Source organism: Dasypus novemcinctus, chromosome 7 (assembly GCF_030445035.2).
Source record: "Dasypus novemcinctus isolate mDasNov1 chromosome 7, mDasNov1.1.hap2, whole genome shotgun sequence".
Taxonomy (NCBI): domain Eukaryota; kingdom Metazoa; phylum Chordata; class Mammalia; order Cingulata; family Dasypodidae; genus Dasypus; species Dasypus novemcinctus.
In genome coordinates, this window is record NC_080679.1 from 96,512,092 (window position 1) to 96,533,239 (window position 21,148).

General features: G+C 41.8%; 1 non-coding gene across 1 annotated transcript; it reads left to right on the forward strand.

Moving 5' to 3' along the window:
• The first annotated feature begins 1,999 nt into the window (after positions 1-1,999).
• Positions 2,000-2,103, forward strand: LOC111762731 (U6 spliceosomal RNA). The gene has a single exon (XR_002795773.1). It is a non-coding gene; the product is annotated as a U6 spliceosomal RNA (small nuclear RNA).
• The last annotated feature ends 19,045 nt before the right edge of the window (positions 2,104-21,148 follow it).

Consider the following 21,148-nt stretch of genomic DNA (forward strand, 5'->3'; position numbering starts at 1 on the left):
TGAAAAGAGCAAAGCATCTGAGCCAGGAAAGAAACATGCCCTGAGGAAAGAGACAAGCCTTATGCTAGCCTACAGCTGAGAAAGGAAGGAGCGGGGACCACAGAGCCTCAGGAAAAAGAACAAGGCTAAACCCTCACAGAGATGGGCAGTCGTCTTGCTCCAACACATGGCAACAGGTGAAGGAAGTAACATACTCTTTATGGCCTTGTGACTGTAGGCTTCTACCCCAAATAAATACCCTTTATAAAAGCCAACAGATTTTGGTATTTTACATCACCACCCCTTTGGCTGACTAATACACTCAGGCAAGATTCTCTCTGCCTAGGTCTGATTCTAAACACAACTACTGTCAAGGAATGAGACTATCCCTCCCTAATCCACTCAATCTAGTTATGGAGGAAAGAATAAAATAGAGACGTTGAGCGCTACATTGTGCCTGTTGAACTCACCCCGAGTGCATCCAGAGCAATCTTGATTTTGACACCTCCAGCCTGGCATAGAAGCTGCTAGGTTGATATTGGCATGATTATTTTCACAGACATACTCTATATGGCATAGTAAATACCACACTCTGGGCTTCACCACAGTCATAAGAGGTTTGGGAAAAGAGAATCTCCTAGTTACTAATGAAAAATGCTATGCTATTGGGAAATGAGCAGATAGTTCATAATACCAGTAATTCACATAGTAATCATCAGATATCACTTATATTTGATAATCAGAAAACAGGACTTTCCCTGATACTGAGTAATGAGCTCAGAAAATTGTCATATTTTATAGTCATACTACAGGTTCAATATTGTGAAAAGTTTAAAAAACACAACATTGGGAAGCGAATGTGGCTCAAGCAATTGGGTTCCTGCCTACCATATAGGAAGCCCAGGGTGCGATGCCCAGGGCCTCCTGGTAAAGGCAGACTGGCCCAAGTGGCAAGCTGGCCCACGTAGAGTGCTGGCCTGCAGCAGGCCTGAGTAGAGTACCACCCCACACAGGAGTGCTGTCCCATGCAGGAGTGTGCATGGAGAGCTGGCACAGCAAGATGACACACACAAAAAAAGACACAGAAGAGAGATAACAAAAGACATGGCAGATCAGGATGCTGAGGTAGTGCAAGAGATTGAGCACCTCTCTCCCACTATGGAAGATGCCAGGGTCAGTTCCCAGAGCTGCCTGATAAGAATACAAGCAGACATAGAGGAACGCACAGAGAATGGATATAGAGAACAGACACTGGGGGGTGGGGGGCAGGGGGAGAAGTAAATAAATCTTAAAAAAAAAAAAAAAATGCAGGGAACAGATATGACTCAAGCAGTTGAGCACCAGCTTCCCACATACAAGGTCCCAGGTTCAATCCTTGGCCCCTAGTGCCCCCCCCCAAAAAAAAAGAGTGAGCAAGAAAGAGAAAATCCAGTCACCATTGCTTATATTTTGATAAAGTTATATCAAAGATGTTCAATAAATGATATATACATAATATTCCCTGCCATGTTAGTTTTCTTATCACAACTGAGAAAGAAGAGGGGCAGAAAAATATCTGCCCCTCTTCTTTGTTTTGCTTCTTGCTTGAAGAGGCAAAACAGCATCTGACATCTTGAAAATACCATGTACATTTTCAGTTCAGTTTCATGTACAGTTCTGTACACAACAGTTACAAACATTCTTTCATTTACTCAAATTGTCTACCTTTACCATAAGGAACCCTCAGAAATTAGTTTAGCAACGGATCATTTTATTACTATTGGGTAAAGAGTTCTAAATAATGGATTCTACTTTTCCATATCATTTTTATGGTAATTTACTTCTTAAGATTTCTGTACTTATTGAGCATGGCTTTAAATTAGACACAAAATTCTCCTTCAAGGCAGAGTATGTGGGAATTAGGGAAACAATTCAGGTGCAGATTACTCAGCATTATTCACCTTTATGACCCTTTGTGTGCAACAGGAGAGAGAGTCAGAGGAGAGAGAAAGAATGCACAAGAGTAAAGAATAAGTGTGTTGTGCTCACTTCGGCAGCACATATACTAAAATTGGAATGATACAGAGATGAGCATGACCCCTGTGCAAGGATGACACACAAATTCATGAAGCGTTCCATATTTTTGTAACATATTTTTTGATCTATATATCTTTTTTAAAAAAAAGGCAATTAAAAAAATAAAAAGAAAAAAGAATAAGTGTGTTTAAGTTTGAGAAGAGAAAATCTTAACATATTTTGATATAGAAGATTTACTATTTTCTAGAATCCTTATACTTTTCCAATGAAAGAGCAGAAAAACTATATTCAGTTTAAGTTAGAAAATCCAAATGAAAAAATCTTACATAAGTCAAGAAGACTGATTGTAATAGATGAGGTTGAGCAGGTTAGAGGAAAATTGTCTTCAGTCTTGTTGCTGCTGGCAGGAATGTGTTTTAACCCATTTATTCACCCATCAACACGTAATCACATTGTAGGTTAAAGATTGCTATCTGATATTTCATTACTCTGAGTGTTGCAGTGACATTAACCATAATGTTTTTCTACTTCCTGGGACAAGACTAAGATTGAAGGCCCTTGTTCCTGAATGTAATCTTTTAAAGTGCTCTTTCTTTACTTTTGGGTGATCACAGACCTCTCTGACAAATGAATAATAGTGGTGTGTCCTCTCAGAGAAAAATTACAAGCATATATACATATCCCAAATTTTGAAAACAATTTCAGACATTTCTTGAAGCTCAAACCTGGAACCCAGGTCCAAATCTCCATTCAAAATTATAAACTCCCATCCCTGACACAGATATCTAATTTCAGTTCATCTTTCAACAGCAGTTTGAGTTTTATCTCCTCCAGGGAGTCTTCCCTGAATAAGCTGCCTCATGCTGATTGCCCCTTTCTGGGAACTCCTACTGCATTCTCACATTTTTTTAATATACTGGCACCCAAATTTCCTCTTGCCAGATGGATTATAAACTCATAAGGAAAGGTGGCTCTTATATGTTATGGCATCTTGCAGAGTTCTGAACATATACTACGTGCTTCATAAATGCAGGTATTATGATGACTTACTTGCTTGACTAATACACAACATAATGTGCAATACCCATTATAATTCTTCCCATCATTAAGGAAAAAAAAGGGGCCTTCAAAATTCTACATAAAGTAGAAATCTCATATTCTACATGAAGTATAATCTCATATTCAGCAACTGTGAGATTAACTCAGAGACTAGTTCTTAATTCATCAAATAGGATTAATATGGCCTGTGCATAATGTTAACTTATTCTATATCCAAGTATGCCTAGTTCCCAGAAAGCCAATTAAGTGATATAGGCTTTATAGGCTTTGGATATTCAAGGAGGATGCAGACTATATATGTTAATTGAAGCTTACCTGGAATGTGGGGGATATGTGTTAATTGAAGCTTACCTAGAATGTGGGGTATATGTATTAAATTAATTCAAGCTTACCTGGAATGTGGGGGATATGTGGTAATTCAAGACCTATCTGATACTCAGACAAAGAAAGTTCTTTTGCATAAAAGCACCTTTTGACTCCCCACTCCTACATCCTTTGTATAAAAGGGACCCAAAAATCCTTTTGGGGTTCAGTTTTTTTGGACAGAAGTCTGCTAAGCCTGGCCAGCTGTTAATAAATCTTCCTTCTCAGATTCTCATATCCTGGCCTTCAATACTGCAAATACCTGACTTCTCTCTGCTACAACATCTCTGGGGGCTCGCCCAGGATATGCTGAGAAGGCCAGAGGTGGCAACAGTTGATTGCTCCTCTCTGATGCCTCCAAGAATGCCAGAATGGCCTGGGTGAACACCAGCCCTGCGTGCTCCTGGACTCCTTTTAATCCAGAAGGAGGTTGTGGACTCTGCCAGAGCCCTTCTGGAGAAACTGGAAGCACCGGAGGGCTGGAAAGAGACACTGAGAACGAAGCAAGGAGCTCTGTATACCAGTCGGGTAAGACCCTCTGGGGGCATAGCACAGGAAAAGCCTAATTCTGAAAAATAAGGAGGGGAGCCTGATCAACTCTTGAAGAAGACCCCGGTACTCCTGAGGAAAAGGGAGAAGCCATCTTCCCTAAGTCCAAGAAAGGAAAGGAAAGAGGGTGGTTGTGTGCATGTGATTGTGGAGACTGAGTGAAATGCAGAGACACTTCTGCAGGGTCCTGATCCTTGATCTCATCTGGTCAAGGGTGGTCTGGATGGCCTCCTTGCAAAGGGACCCTCTTCCGAGTCGGGGGCTTATAACGACCCACTAAGGATAAAAGGTGCCATAACCTCCCACGAGGGATGTAGCCAGAAATGGATGAAGCAAAAGGCTGAGTGAGGGTTGTGCAATGTCAACACTGAGTGGAAACATGGAAAGCACACAAAGTAGTACTCTGTTAGGTTATATGCTGAAAAACTTTTCCTGAGTGTTCCATGAAGATGAATACAGTGTAAAGTTCCAGCCAGGAAAGCTTAGAATGCTCTGTGAATTAGAATGGCCAACTTTCGGCATGGGCTGACCCCAGGAGAGGATCTTTGATCCCCTGATCATCCATAAAGTCCACGACATAGTAACTGGCAAACCAGGGCACCCTAACCAGTTCCCTTACATCAATGCCTGGCAGGATGCTGCGAGACAAAGTCTGCCCTGGTTAAGGAAATGTACGACTAAAAAAGGCAGGATTTGCCTGACACAAAAGTCAAGAGGTGCTGTCCCAGGAACCAGGCCAAACAAGTGCCATGCAAAGGGTCCAGAGGAAGTGAGCCACAAATCGAGGGCAACCCACCCATTCTAGAAGGGCCAGACAAAAATGAACTCCTACCACCTTATATGATTGCTCCTACCATGCCAGTGCTGAAGAGTGGGGATGAGCCAATTTCCCTAAGCAGCACTCCCCCGTAGCCATCACTGCCACCATCCTCCCTAGGCAGCACATCCTTGCTGCCCCTGCGGCCATCTTTGCCACCATTCCCCCTGAGCAGCACTCCACCTCAGCCACTTTCTCCAATCAACACAGCCTCTACACCTCCACAACCGCTATCTCCACCTATCTTGGCCCCTGGCAGCGTAGTGCTGACCATCAGTCAGGAAGGAGTCCCTGAAAGACAACAATTCAGACCACAGGGAGCCCCAGGGACAGGTGGAGCAGGGAGAAGGGTTGCCCTACAGCTACTTCTCCATGTAGCCTGAGCTCCAATTTATATGATGCAGATGGCCAGATTCAAGGAAGAAACTGAACATTCATATACCAACCCTTCATTACTACCGACCTCTTTAACTGGAAAAGTCACACCACATCACACTCAGAGAAGCCTCAGGCCATGATGGACCTTTTCCAGTCCATTATACAGACCCACAAACCCACTTGGGCTGACTCTAAACAACTTCTCATGACCTTACTCAACTTTGAGGAGAGAACGTGAGTCACACAAGGGGCTCTAACCTGGCTCAAAGAGCACCCACCTGAGGGAAACCTGGACAGTGACCAATATGCCTGAACACAGTTCCCAGATGAGGACCCCCAATGGGATCCCAATGACACCACCAGGCTCAACTGACTAGAAACTTTCCATAGGGCCTTAGTTGAAGGATTCAGAGCTGGGAGCTGAAAAGCAGTAAACATGGCAAAGACCACCCAACTGCTACAGACTCTTCATGAAAGTCTGGCTCAATTCTAGGAGAGACTGTGTGAGGCATTTTGTGTATACACACCCTTTAACCTAGATGCTCCCAAAAGCCTAACAGTGGCCAATGCCGCATTCATTGCCCAATCACAGGCTGACATCTGAAAAAAACTACAGAAGTTAGGTGGGTTCGCTGGTATGAATATTTCCCAGCTCATGGAGGTAGACACCAAGGTTTACATCAACCATGATGTAGAAACCAGGAGAGAAGAAAACTGGAAAATTAAAAAGAAAGCAGATCTTCTCACAGCAGCAATAGTCAAAAGAAGCAATCCTGTGTCAAGGAAAGTAAACTGGGATGCCCCTGCCCCATGGAGGGGGGCTCCCCCCTAGGGTGAAATCAGTGCACGTACTGTAAGGACAAAGGGCACTGGAAGCAGTAGTGCCCCAACAGGCCACTCGACCCTGTTGCTCCCAAGAAAGCAGCCAAAGCATTAGCCCAGAGAACAAGCAGAGCATTGCGAACTAAATCCTGGGTTCACAAAAATTCAGAAGGAAAACCTGCAAATCAGCTTATTGGACTTGCAGGAATAGAGGGCTCTTATGAAAATTATTAGGACAGACTGGGCTCCTATTCTCTGACCCTGCAGAGCCTATGGTCGGAGTCCAAATTGAGGATGCACCATACATATGATGGTCGACACTGGGGCTCAACACTCTGAAATGACCAAGCCAGTCAGGCCATTATCAAAAAGACAAGCCACTATCATAGAGGCAACTGGTAAAAGCACCCAGGGGCCCTTCCTGCAAGTGAGAACCTGTAACATTGGGGGTGAAGAAGTCACTCACAAGTTCCTATATCTCCCAGAATGCCCAGTCCCCCTCCTGGGTCGGGAACTGCTGTCTAAACTACAGGCTCAAATTAACTTTAATGCCATGAGACAATCCACATTAACACTGAGACCACCAAACCCTCCGAAAATAGTGCTAACCCTCCCTCTGCAAGAAGAATGGAGACTGTTCTGCCTCAGTGAAGCTGGTCAATCTATAGCCACACAGCTCCCCTTTGAAGATGTACCCAAAGTATGGGCAGAGAGCAACCCAAGAGGGATGGCACATAACATTCCTCCAATTATTGTTGAAATAAAGCCCACAACCAGCCAGTGAGCATAAAGCAATATCCCATTCCACGTGAAGCACAAGAAAGAATCCCATTACATATTCAGAGGTTGCTGAATGAAGGCATACTAAAGTCATGCCAGTCTCCATGGAATACCCCACTCTTCCCATTTAAAAAGGCTGATGGAGATTACCACCTGGTCCAGGATTTGCGAGCAGTAAACTCAGCTGTAGTAACACTACACCTGGCGATCCCCAACCCTTACACTCTCCTCCAGTTGATACCCTCATCTACTTTTCATGCCTAGGTCTTTTTTCTCTCTCTCTCTTTATTTTTTTTTAAATGTTACATTCAAAAACTATGAGGTCCCCATATACCCCCACCCCCTTCACCCCACTCCTCTCACATCAACAACCTCTTTCATGATCGGGGGACATTCATTGCATTTGGTGAATACATTTTGGAGCACTGCTGCACTATATGGGTAATTGTTTACATGGTAGTTTACACTCTCCCCCAGTCCACCCAGTGGGCCATGGCAGGACATACAATGTCCAGCATCTGTCCCTACACTACCACCCAGGACAACTCCAAGTCCTGAAAATGCCCCCACATCATATCTCTTCTTCCCTCTCCCTACCCTCAGCAGCTACAATGGCCACTTTCTCCACATCACTTCTACAATTTCTTCCATTACTAATCACAATAGTTCCATAGTACAATATCAGTAAATCCATTCTAATCCATACTCTATTCCTCCATCCTGTGGACCCTGGGAAGGTTATGTCCACTCCAACTCTACATTGAGAGGGGGCTTATATTCCACATGGATGATAGATGCAATTCTGCTTGCAGTTATAAGCACTCTTGGCTCCCTAGCGTGGTGGTTGACCTTCTTCACCTCCCTGTTAGCTGGCTGGGATAAGTCCAATAAACCAGAGGGTAGGAGTTGCAAGTCTGTTGAGGCTCAGGGCCTGGCTATCACGTGCACAGTCCAGAGATTCAGGTTTCCTGAGTATACACAAACCCCAGCACCAACCACAGTAAAAGTGAGAGAAGAGGCATGTGCAGAAAGGTCATAGCTGAGTCCAACTCCATCACACTCAGGAATACAAACTCCAAAGTAGGGCCAACTGACATGGTCCTGAACTCCAGAGCCATCTGCGATGACTGTAGAACCTGTGGGTCTCTGTAGCCCTCAGGAGAACCAGTACCTGGGGTTGTATCTACTTTGCATGCTGGGTCTTAAAGATGCCTTCTTCTGCATTTGGATAGTGCCCTGGAGGCAACCGATTTTCACCTTTACATGGGACAATCTGAGTTCCAGCGAAAAATAACAGCTAACCTGGGCATGGCTCCCTCAGGGATTCAAAAGTGTGCCCACTATTTTTGGACAAGCCCTGGCCAGTGATCTCAAATCTTTTAAACCAGAAAGCCATAACTGTTTTCTCCTCCAGTATGTAAATGACCTCATCCTCAGAAGCCCCACCTACAAGACTGCGCTAGCAGAACCCACGCTCTCTTAAAACATGTGCAACAAAAGGGGTATCGGGTATCCAAAAGGAAAGCCCAAATCTGCCTACTTCCGGTCAAATATCTAGGTTATAAAATAGTACCAGGGCTCCGTGAATTAGGACATGGAAGAAAGGAAGCAATCTGTAGCCTCACTGAACCCAGCACTCACCAAAGTTGCAAGAATTCCTCAGAGCACCTGGATTCTGCCACATTTGGATCCCCAAATTTGGGGTCCTTGCTCACCCTTTGTATGAAGCCACAAAGGAGAGAGATTGTGATCCCCTGTTCTGGAAAAGCCCACAGAAAGACCCTTTCACCACTCTCAAGCAGGCTCTGATGGAAGCACTGAGCCTCGGGCTTCCAGATCTCAGTAAATCGTTCTACCTGTACATTCATAATCGCCAAGGCATCACAGTAGGAGTACTCACTCAGTACCTGGGTTCCTGGCAAAGACCTGTAGCCTGTCTATACAAACAACTGGACCCTGTAGCCCAGAGAAGGCTCTCATACCTGCAAGCTGTAACACCTGCAGCAATGCTAACATTAAAAGCCATAAGATTAACTCTTGGGCAGCCTATAATTGTTTGGGCTCCACATTCAGTAATCACAGTCTTAGAAGCCAAAGGAACACACTGGCTTACTAACAGCCACCTGGTTAAATATCAAACCCTATTATGTGAAAATCCATCCGTCCAACTGGAACTCATAAGAAACCCCTGAATCCTGCTACCCTGCTACCCATCAGTCTGGGGGTTCCAAACCATAACTGCCTGGAAACATTGCAAGAAGTGTATTCCAGTCCACCGGACCTCCAAGATCAGCCACTACCAAATCCCAACATGGAGTTATTCACAGATGGGAGTAGCTTTGTTTAGGGCAATAACTGGTGAATGGGGTAAGCTGTAGGAACCTCAGAAACCACAGTGGAGGCCCAGTGCCTCCCGATTAACACATCAGCACAAAAAGCCAAACTCATTGCCCTCGCCTGAGACCTACAACTTGCAGCTGGAGCAAAAGTTAACATCTACACAGATTCCAAATATGCCTTCCTTACCCTGCACATGCATGGAGATTTATACAAACAAAAAGGACTCATTAACTCAGGAGGAAAGGACATTAAATATGGCACACAGATTTTGGAACTACTAGAAGCAGTTTGGGAGCCCATCAAAGTGGCCATGATGTACTGAAAGGAACACCAGACAAGCCACAGCCTGTCACTCAAGGAAATCAGAGGGCAGATGCTGAAGCAAAAAGAGCAGCACGGGAGGATCCCTATCTGAAGACCTGGCTGCTGCCCTCATTCCCCAACCTCTTAATTATCAGAAACTCCATTGTGCACTGCCTGCTCTTATCCCGCTGCCTCTGAATCACCAGGAATCTCAATAAACTCAAGTCGAGAGAGAATAGATACTCTCTGACAGGGGGACACAAGGAGCAAATGGGTGGTGGACATTGCCTGACCACAAATAGTAATGCCTTGAATATTAGCCACTGCCATAGTTCAGGACTGCCATGAAAACACACACTTGAGAAAAACCCATCTTAAGAAGTGTTAGAAAGATTCTTCTACATCCCAGGTTTAGCCGCTATCACCCATGCCGTATGCCAGCAGTGCATGACATGTGCAAATAACCCTTGCCAGGGACTCACAGGAACCCTAGGAGTCCAAAGACTCAACAATATGCCTCTCCAAGATCTAGTAATTGATTTCACTGAAATGCGAGAATCCAGAAGCTACAAATACCTCTTAGTCCTCATTTGCACCTTTTCCGGTTGGGTGGAAGCCATCCCCACATGGACCAAAAAAGCTGAAGAAGTGGCCAAAGTTCTTCTCAGGGAAATCATTCCTTGATATGATTTCATATCATATCATACCCCTCTCAATTGGCTCCAACAATGGACCCACCTTCATCTCCAAAATCGAAAGATTGGCAAAGCACTGCACATCTGATGGAAACTGCACACCACTTACCGTTCATAAAGCTCAGGAAAAGTAGAGCAAATGAACCATACAATAAACACTTATATTGCCAAAATTTGCCAAGAAACTGGGCTAACATGGGTGCAAGTAATCCCAAGTGCTCCCCTCCAAGTTCATGCCAGCCCAAGCTGAAAGCTAAGCCTAACCCCTTATGAAATCCTCTTTGGGAGACCCCCCATTAATATAGAAAGGGATCTCAGAGAAAGAGAAACTTATCGATAGCTCAACAAATGATCAGCTTAGGAAAAACCCTAGAAAACCTGCATCACTGGATCCAAGAAAGAGCCCCCATTAGTTGAAGCAGCTCCATACACCCGTACAAGGCAGGCGAGGTAGTCTGGGTCAAAGACTGGAAATCAGCTTCACTAACCCCTCAATGGCGAGGAGCCTATCTTGTCATTTTACCAACCCCCAGTGCAGTTAAAGTAGCTGAAATCACCCCGTGGATACACCTTAGCCAGGTCAAGCGAGCTGCCCCAGAGTCCTGGACCTGTATTCCAGACACCCACAACTCAACCAAACTCATCTTGCAAAAGAACAAAACACCAAGCCCTGCTCTAGTCACACCCCGGTCCACACACAGCTCAAGGTTGAGGATGGAACACCGAGGTCTGCTCCAAACACACCTCAGAAGCTAATTGGTCTACACATAGCCAAAGACTAGGAATCCAGTTTAATCCCAGTTACAATGCCCCTTGGGTAATTTTCCCTACTCATAGCCCTGACCCTCCCCTGGTCCCAGGTTGGCACCACAGAGTGTAAGCCACGTGTCCAAGAAGTGCGAACAGGGGCCCATGTCAATACCACATTAATATATCATAGCCATTACACCTGCAAGGGCCATATAACCACCAGCCAGTTTCAGGGAATTTCCTATAATGTCTGTAATACATCCAGCCAAATAACCTGCTATGACCCCAAGCCCCCAACAGTCTCCCATAAATGGGAATAAGAGCATTGAATCAAGATGGGAAGCTACTTAACCACCCCAGTTACTAGCCGGAACCAATGAGTGTCCCTCCTATTTGATGCATGTCAGTTTATAGACTCTGGGATGCCATGGAACACCAACTGGGAGCAGGAATAAACTCATAACAAAAGTACTTGTGTGCTCCAGAAATGAAAAGTGCAGCCCAAGGTGGGGGCTTCTGGTGCAAATACATAGGTACATTCTACTGCCCCTACTGGTTCTGTGTCACGTGGGCCATGTGGAAAACAGACACAACTAAACAAACAGCTGTTCTCACCAAAGGAATGGCCCTAACTGTCCATGCAGTCAATGTAACCACTTAGACCTCACCATCCTGAATCCTGAATCCTGGCAGACTCAGGGAGTCCAAATGGGCCTCTGCATTGATGGTAGAGGAGTAGACCCAAGAGCCTACATCTGGATTGGGTATCAGGAACACCCACTCACAAGTAAAGCCCATTCTGTGTTCCACTCCTTCCGTGAAGAAATGGAAAAGCCCTTTTTCATTCCACAAGTAGCAAAAAACCTCTTTATAAACCTATCTGAGGCAGTAGAGGCAGCCTGAAATGTCTCCTCATGCTATATATGTGAAGGTATTAATATGGGAAACCAATGGCCCTGGGAAACTAAAGAATACAATTACAGCCAACCATATAACAAAACTGGCCTCCCAGCCATTCCCTGAGATAGTATGTGGCCCTTGCAAACTTCTGTCATTGGAAAATATTGTGCTTCAAGGGTCTGCTTAAAATCCTCTATATCTACTGGACACCTAACACGTCCAGGGGGATATTTACAAATTATACCACCAATACAACAGAGCCTTGAAGAACGTGGAATGAATCTGACCTCATTCTCATAATTCGTAATTTCCCAAATTAATCACAGTGTGAAACTCCATGGCAAAGGGCCCCTTTACTGCCCCAAAGGTCTGTACTTGATTTGTGAAAAAGTCTCTTTCCAAGAACTTCCCCAAAACCGGTGTGGTACTTGTATGCTCAGTACAATAAAACCCTCCTTCTTCCTCATTCCCTTAGCAGAAGGGAAAAAGCTAAGCCAACCAGTATATCAAAACATAAGAGAAAAAAGGGTTGTCATTACCTGGGGAGGTGAAAAATGGCCCCGAGTGTATAATCCAGTACCATGGGCCAGCAACTTGGCCAGAGGATGGCATGTGGGGTTATCGAACTCATATCTGTATGCTAAACTGAATCATCTGCTTACAAGCCATGGTAGAAATAATAACTAATGAAACTGCTCATGCTCTAAATTTACTAGCCCAAAAGCAAGCTAAATTCAGAAACACTATCTATCAAAACCTTCTCACCCTAGACTATCTCCTCACAGCTGAAGGGGGAGTTTGCAGAAAATTCAATCTCTCTAATTGCTGCCTTGAACTAGACAGCACTAGAAAGGTTACTGATGAAATTACAAACAAAATGGTAAAAATGGCTCATGTTCCACTGCAGACCTGGAATGGTTAGAATTTAAGTAATCCCTTTGGAAATTGACAGTCAATAGCAAACAATTTCAAGCTTCTGGTGGGAATAATTGCCTTCCTCATAGGAAGATGCACCATACTTCCTTGTCTCCTCCCTTTCATCATAAGAAGGATGCACACCCTAATAAATGGTATAGTAAAAACACAGACAGCTGCCCATCTCATGGTTCTATATACATACCAGTCAGTCCAGAGAGACTGACAATAGTGATGCCGAAGCTTAAAAACCTTAAGTGTACATCAAAGGGCGGAAGTAATATGGCCTGTCCATAACTTCAAACTTATTCTATATCCAAGAATGCCTAGCTCCCAGAAAGCCACTTAAGTGATATAGGCTCTATAGGCTTTGGATATTCAAGAAGGATGCAGACTATATATGTTAATTGAAGCTTACCTGGAATGTGGGGAATATGTGTTAATTCAAGCTTACCTGGAATGTGGGGGATATGTGGTAATTGAAGACCTATCTGATACCCAGACAAAGAAAGTCCTTTTGCATAAAAGCACCTTTTGACTCCCCACTCCTACATCCTCTGTATATAAAGAACCCAAAAATTCTATTTGGAGCTGTTTTTTTGGACAGAAGTCTGCCAAGCCTGGCCAACTGTTAATAAATCTTCTTTCTCAGATTCTCACATCCTGGCCTTCAATACTGCAAACACCTGACTACTCTCTACTACAACAGGATTAGCCCTACAAGAAAGGAACAGTAGCAATATAGGAGGTTTCCAGTTAGCACAATTAAGTAAGCCCCTCCTCTCTGCACTCCCAGCAGAGAGGACAATCATATTGAAAATTATTGATTAGTAAAAAATTAATTAGAGCATAAGTTTCTTTAACATCTTCATTAAGCAGAGACTATATGTAACTGATGTGGGAAAATATTGCATGACATTGGAATGGATTTTCTGGTCACACATTTCAACTAATTGTGTGTAAAAGGAAGCTTGCTTCCTAAGTAATGTAAAAGAACAATTTTTTTAAAGGTAAAATTGTGACTCAGATATATACAGATATAAAAGTGAATGTTTTAAAGATTTTCTTTAACTTATTAATGAGGGAATGGGTAAGATGTTACAATCAAAGAACCGGCACAGTTATAGATAAAGAGTGTTGCATGAAGGTGTAAATCAAGGGAAATGAGCTTGATTCCACAGTGGTGGGGAGGAATGTCAAAAGAAACTCTATAGGACAGAATTTCTGTGATTATAGACAAGAATTATTTTACTTTGCTATCAGTTATCTACAAATTTCAGAGTTGTAAAATAGAATCAAAATCAGATAACCTGGAAGGATGGGCTCTAGACAATGCATAGTTTTCCACTGAAATACACATTGTTCCCTACTATCTCAATTTTTAGAGATAAGATTTAGAGGATAGACACAGAGCATGTCAAATCATCACTTTTAAAGCCATTAAGCACTGTTTGGACCACAGAATTGCCAGCATTTTAAATCTGCAACAATTTTAGAAGCATCAGCCAGCCCAATGCAATAACAACCACCTCTGTCCTTGATGGTATTTTTTCACATCTCTTTCTAACCACCTGGAGGTGGGATGCACAAGTGAGTAATTCCTACTAAGATGACTCTCCCTTCCCAAAGAGCTCAGTGATCTAATCTCTTTCATAATTATCTCCTGATAGTAAACTCTCACATACTTATAAAAGAGTGCTTTATTATCCCCATCTTGAATATTCAAATTGTATCACTCAGTGAGTCACCTTTATAAACATTTTCTTAACTTTAACTTTATGCTTTGTAATATACTTTCTCTGCATTCTGTATTTTACTTGCAATATTTCAAACAAAGTACATGTAAAACATAAGTATTTGAATTATAAACTTACTATTTTCTCTGCTTCCTTATCTCCCTAAAGTCTCGAATTTTAAATGAAATCATCCCAAGAGTAAGTCTAATTGCTTATTTAAATAACTTCCCAATGAAATTTTTCATTCAATTTTTACTCATTTGTTCTTAGTTCATTGCTTATAGTCTCTTTTGTTAGTGTGTAATAACATTTCTTGGATATATTTATAAACTTTCGCTATTATTTTTTAAAAGTAACTGTTGTTGTTTATTGAATGAAAGCAGTCCTCAGATGTCATGTAGAGCCAGAAGTTTTCGTGGCATTTCTTTATTAATACTAATTATTTCATTGGCATTATTTATTCTTCCTGGCAGAATTCTGCAAATAAAAACAGTGTCTGTCTGCAATACTAAAAATAGTAACTATTATTCAATTGCAGTTTTTTTAATATAACTCCTGTTCACAAATTCTTTTAGATTAAAAGTATCTTTTGGGACACACAGAACAGGGAAGAAATTTAGGCACTGTAATTTTATAGTATTTCATCGTTTTTTCATTTATCTCAAATCAGAGTATGTTTACTCTGCATACCAGCTAAATCTAAAGATGGAAGGACAGAACTAGATGTTAGCACAAGGAGAAAACTCTGGTTGCTGTTTTTAACAAGATAGACTCCCTCCGGTTGTTTTACAAAGGGAGTTGTGGGCAGATCTGAAGGGCTTGAGACAACTGATTAGGTATTGAAGGCTGTGAGAGAGATGAGGGAGTAGACAGGAAGCTCCTGTCAGCCAGAAAGAAACATTGGGAATCCATCAGGGTTATAATATAGAGATTTGATTAAGTATTGCTGTGGTATGTATAACCTAAACTCCTTTCTCCATTTCCCCATTTCTTCTACATTGCTTTGTGGAGCTGGCTCTATTTTTTGTAATGTGACATCATACTAAGAACAATTAGGTGGGTGTGAACTGCCAAGGTAACATATCCGTGATAAACCACACCCAAAGGGAGCATGCAAGAGGAGTGCTACTCTGCAGATTTTTCTGAAACACTGCCAATCTTAACAGCTCTATTGCTGTGTGCCTGACTTTTTTTTTTTGGAGGGGGGGGGTTGTTGATCAGGTCCTTTGTCATGTCCATTTCACCTACCTGAGGAGATTTACAAGAAATTGATTAATCTCACCATACAATCACTACACTCTATTGAATAATTGCAGTGCTTCTTCCCCTCAAAAAGTGCTTTATACGTATTAATCCTCAGGGGTTGTGGTCTTGCTTCCGCTGTGCAAGGAAAGGCTTTGGGCCCCTTCACACGTGTGTGTGCACGTGGGGCATGAAGACCTGCTGGGTCTGCTATAGGTCATGGGAGCATAAGCGGGAGCCAGGGGCGGGCAGGGATCCGCTGCACTCAAAACACTCTACATCAAAATAAAAATCATACTAAGTCCACATTATACTGTGTATTATTTAATAAATTATCACACCTGCACCAATGCATCCCCAGAAGAATAATATTTTTTAATGCATAAAATAAAATTACAAAAGAAATCAGTTACATATATTGAAATACAATTAAGATAAAAAACATATTGAGGCAGGTTAGTTTAAGGAATCAAAAGATGAATCTGGGGACCCGGCAGAAAACCATGGCTGCGAAACACGTGGCCATGGAATCCTACCTGGAAATCCTCTGAGAGAGACACCACTCTCCCCACCCCACCCCCGCCCAGAAAACTACTAGAAGAACCTCACTGAGACTTCCCCATTTGTAACAGGATTTCATCCGGGATCAAAGAAAAGTCCAGATATTCTTAAGGGACTTGTCATTGGGCCCCCTGGGGGATTGACTGTGGGGTAACCAATCAAAACAGCAAACAGCTCAGACTCCTCCCGCAAACATTAACAAGAGACTGGGTAATTAATGGTTTAAAAAGCAAATGCAGAAGCTAAATCATCCTTTTTATTTCTTTTTTTTTTTTTTTTTCACCCGTATCCTGTTACACCCTCTCTCCCTCTACCTGGACTAGCATGCAAGTAGACTGGGGGATTTGTAATCTGTAATGGGGACTTGTAGTCTATAAATCAGCCCTTTTTGCCCTTTTTCCTGTCTCTGCCTGGACCAACCCATAAGTATACCAGGGACCCATAACCTGTTATTTTCTCCCATTTTTCTTCTCTCAGTTCCTAATAAACGACTGGCCTAACTGAACTGGTGTGCTCTTAAATTCTTTTTTTGTAGTATGGCCAAGAACTTAGAGAAAATCCAGCAACAATGTAATACTATACATATGTGCTTCATGCTTAATGCATTAAATAATAATCCAATACATCAAAATATAGGAATGTTAAAGTTAACTTAGTGAATTGCTATTTCTAGGCTCAAGGAATACTTCTTTCTTCATAAACAGGGCTGTTCATCAGAAGACCACCCTTTCCCCAGAACCATTCCAATGACACAAGAATGGACAGGTGAGGTCTTCTTTGATTCTCAGGACTCCATTCTAGAAGAATATAATGTCATGGATAAGCATTCAAACTCTGGAGGGAGACAAAACCTGTATTTGACTCCTGATTCAGTTACCTACCAGCTGTGTGAATGAGCAAATGTCGTAAGCACTCTGATCCTCAGTTTTTTAATGCATAAAATGGGGAAGGTAGAGAAGCTGCTTTATACAGACTGAACAAAACAATAAATGTAGTGCGCTTAGCACAGTACACAGTACATTACATTCATGAAATGTTAGTTCTTAGCAATCCTCTGCACTCCTAATATGACCTATCCTTGGTCATAATAAAATTAACTATATCATGGGCATTATTATATTATTTATACTTTATTCTTTGTGACTGGATTTTTTTCCTCTTTTTTAATTATCTCTTTTTTTAAAGATACATAGATCACACAAAATGTTACATTAAAAAATATGAGGTTCCCATATACTCCACTCCCCACACCCCACTCTTCCCACATCAACAACTTCTTTCATTAATGTGGTACATTCATTGCATTTGATGAGAACATTTTGGAGCACTGCTAGACAGCATGGATTATAGTTTGTTTTGTAGTTTACACTCTCTCCCAGTCCATTCAGTGGGTTATGGCAGGATATATAATGTCCTGCATCTGTCCCTGCAATATCACTGAGGACAACTTCAACTCAAAAATGCTCCAATATCACACCTCTTTTTCCCTCTCCCTGCCTTCAGCAACTCCCGAGGCCACTGTCTCCACATCAATGATATCATTTCTTCCATTGCTAGGGTCACAATTCTGTGGCTGTATTTTTAAGACACCCTGGTTCTATCATGAGCATTAGATAGCATATAATCTTGCAACTGACATATTTACAGTTCAACTCAGTCAGGTAACTTCAAAGAGATGAACCATATCCATTTCACCTTTTCCCCTTATTAGCTTTCTTCTATTTTAAAATTTAATTGTATGTTCATTATCATGTCACTTTTTCAGAATGACCTTCCTTGACTATCTCCCTTTGACATTGTCAATGCATTGTTCATTGTTAGTCTTTCCAGAGTAGTCTTTTGGCTCCAGGAAGGCAAGGCCATGATTTTCTTATCACCACTTATTCCTAGCACTCAGCGTAGTGCCAGGCACATGGTAGCAGCTTGATATGATGATGAGATAGGTGTGCCATGGTTTCCTGATTATATAAATAGTCATCTTCTCCTACAATTCATATATTGGATTTTTTTATTTGAAAGTTATGTTTTCTTATTCCCAGGAATCTAACTTGTGCAAAATTATTTAGATGGCCTCATTATTGCTTTATTGAAGTTGTTGGCCATCTCATCCAGCATCTCTGTTTCATTAGAGGCTTATGCTGATTATTCCCTTTATTCTTCCTCTTTCTGGCTGCTATGCCTGCTTAGATATATTGTAATTTTCCTTTTTCACTCATTGAGACGCCAGTCTGCCTGCCAACGCCTTAAGTGAGGGTTGGTCATGAGAGATGAAAGGTCCTGCAACCTAACAGTGTAGTTAAGTCAGGTCATCAGTCTTCTATGAAGGCATCAGGATAAGCCCACCCTGCTCCCATTCTCCACTCTCTCAGCTCAGTGTGTAGAGAAACCAGCCCACCATTCAGCCCCTCTTCAGTTTCCAGCAGCCCTGGGAAAGTGGACACGTTCCTATGACCCATGTTGACCTTCCCTTTGAGGGTCAAGGATCCTTAAGGGCATCTCTCCCCAGGACTTCAGCTTGGCATGCACCATGCTCTCATTGGCCTAAAAGAAGGAATGTCCTGCCACATTCTCTACCTCGCACTTTTGGACCCTGCATACACTACCCTGGTAGCTTCTAGTAAAATGGAGTTAGAGATTAACTTTAATTTCACAGGGTGGCATTTTCTGGTCTCAACAAAATTCTAGATATTAATCATATTTGATTTTGCCATTTATGATTGCAAACTTGTCAAAAATTAATATATTCCTACTTATTTTGTTTGCAGAAAAGAAAACTGTATAAGCTAGAATAAGAGCATAAGAGGGAAATCTTGCAAATTATCTTTTGTCTTTTCTCTCAGGGGCATAAACTACTGCACCCAGAACAGCTAGCTGTTGGTACTCTTGAGGAGAGAGGCTTCTCTTCAGAGCCTAAATTAGTACCTACCCATTACATGCTCAATAAATATTTGTTGAATAAAATAATAAATGAATGGGTGACTGAATGAATGATGATGCCATCCAGAACAAGGAAGACTTTGGCCATATGTATCAACCTCCCAGTAATTTTCACCTAAAAAGTTTTTGTTCAAACATTCCCTAATGGTGAATCTCGTAAGTGAAAGAGACGAACTACTCTGGTCAAAATGGGCACCAAGGGTCCAGACCCTAACTGCTGGAACCCTATCCGCTGAGAGGGCTCCCTATAAACCCTTTTATTCTGAGTGTCACAATGCTGCAGTAGAAAACCAGGCTCCTTAATGATGGTCATGCTTATTTCAGCTACATTTATTTTCAATATCAATCACACTTGCTGAACTGCTGGGTTCAATGAACTGCATCAATTAATGAGATGGATTAAATAAATGAATGGGTCATTACTTTTATGAGCAACCTAAGCTAGGCAGTAGCACAACAGAAGACGTAATGTAAAATTGAACAACAATACTAAAAGAAGTTCAATGTATAGTAAGTTGAATTTACAGAATTCTGGAACTTAAAAAACCAGAATTCCGGATAAACTGAGTTTTTTCCTGCATACATTTATTAGGAAAGAGGCAGATGATAAGGAAATAAGCTGAAATCAATCAAAATCATTTACATGTTATATTTATTTGTCCAACACAGTGCTTAGCATTATGAAATATACAAAGATGATAAAACATTGTCCTTAGATTTAAGCTGCTCAAATTCAGCTGGGAAGAAAATATTCACGTATATGAAATAATCTGAAAGCAATTAAGTGCTAAACTTAATGTAATAATTCTTAAAAGTAAGGTCTCTGTCTTAATTAAGTTGTGCATTTAGAGAAAAATCTTTATTGACATGAAATGATGACATGATATATAAAGTAAAACATGGGTTAAAAACAATATATATACCATGATCTCATTTGTATGAAATTTATGAGTGTATATGTGTAGATTTAGGAAAAACATCTTGTGGAATGTGTATCAACATATTAATAGTAGTTATCTCTTGATGGTAGGTTTGTAAGTGATCATTTTCTTCTTTGTACTTTTCTGTATTTAAATTCTACTTAATTAGCAACTATTACGGTTTTTAGGCCATTTTAAATTGTTTTTTATCCTAACTTCTCACTGTTTTTTAAGAAATGTTTTTTCCTTCACCTGCACATCCAGACAACTATATCCATCCCCACTCCTGTCTCTACAACCCCCAACTCCCACATGAGATAGTTTTACTCTCTGATGCCCTAACTAAAAAGCACTGTGGGACCATCAGATAAGGTGTAGAACAGGAATGTATTGAATATAAACTTTGTGCACCAACTTTGACTCGCTCATCCATCTTCTTTCCAAAGGCACCATTCATCTGTACCATACACCTGCCACTGATTTGTCCATTGCCCTTGCCAAGCTCTCTAAGTTGGCTTAAGTCTACTTTGAAGCCCGAGGCATACTGAAACCATATTACACTGAGTCACCTTACACTTCTGGACTTGGATAAATGCCACACCACAGGACTTGGTGTGGCTATTCGAGTGGCTATTAATGATCCACAAGACATGTCTTGGAAGAGTTTGTTCCTAATAGAGTGAATGTTGATAACGGAAAACATGATAAATCCACTCCTTTCTCTCTATCATGTAGTAGTCAGATGTGCAATTTCTCTTCCTAATCCTTCCAAAGAAGGTTCCACATATTAACACACAGCCAAATAGCCTGCTACATCACTTTATGGATTATATGAATGGGAGCTGGAAAAGCCATCTCATTGCATTGTTGCCCCTTGTCTTCCTTTGTCTCATGGCTATATTCCCTCATCCTTAATACCATGGATTTGCATCTCCTAAACAAAATGTCAGCACTTTGAGTCTTGCCTTAAGCTCAGCTTTCTAGAGGACCCAGGCTAAAACAAGGGGGATTAAGTGAAAATAAATATATGAAAGAGGAGAGCCTGACTTCCCTCTTAGGCTGCATTCTGGAATGTCAGTAGCCATG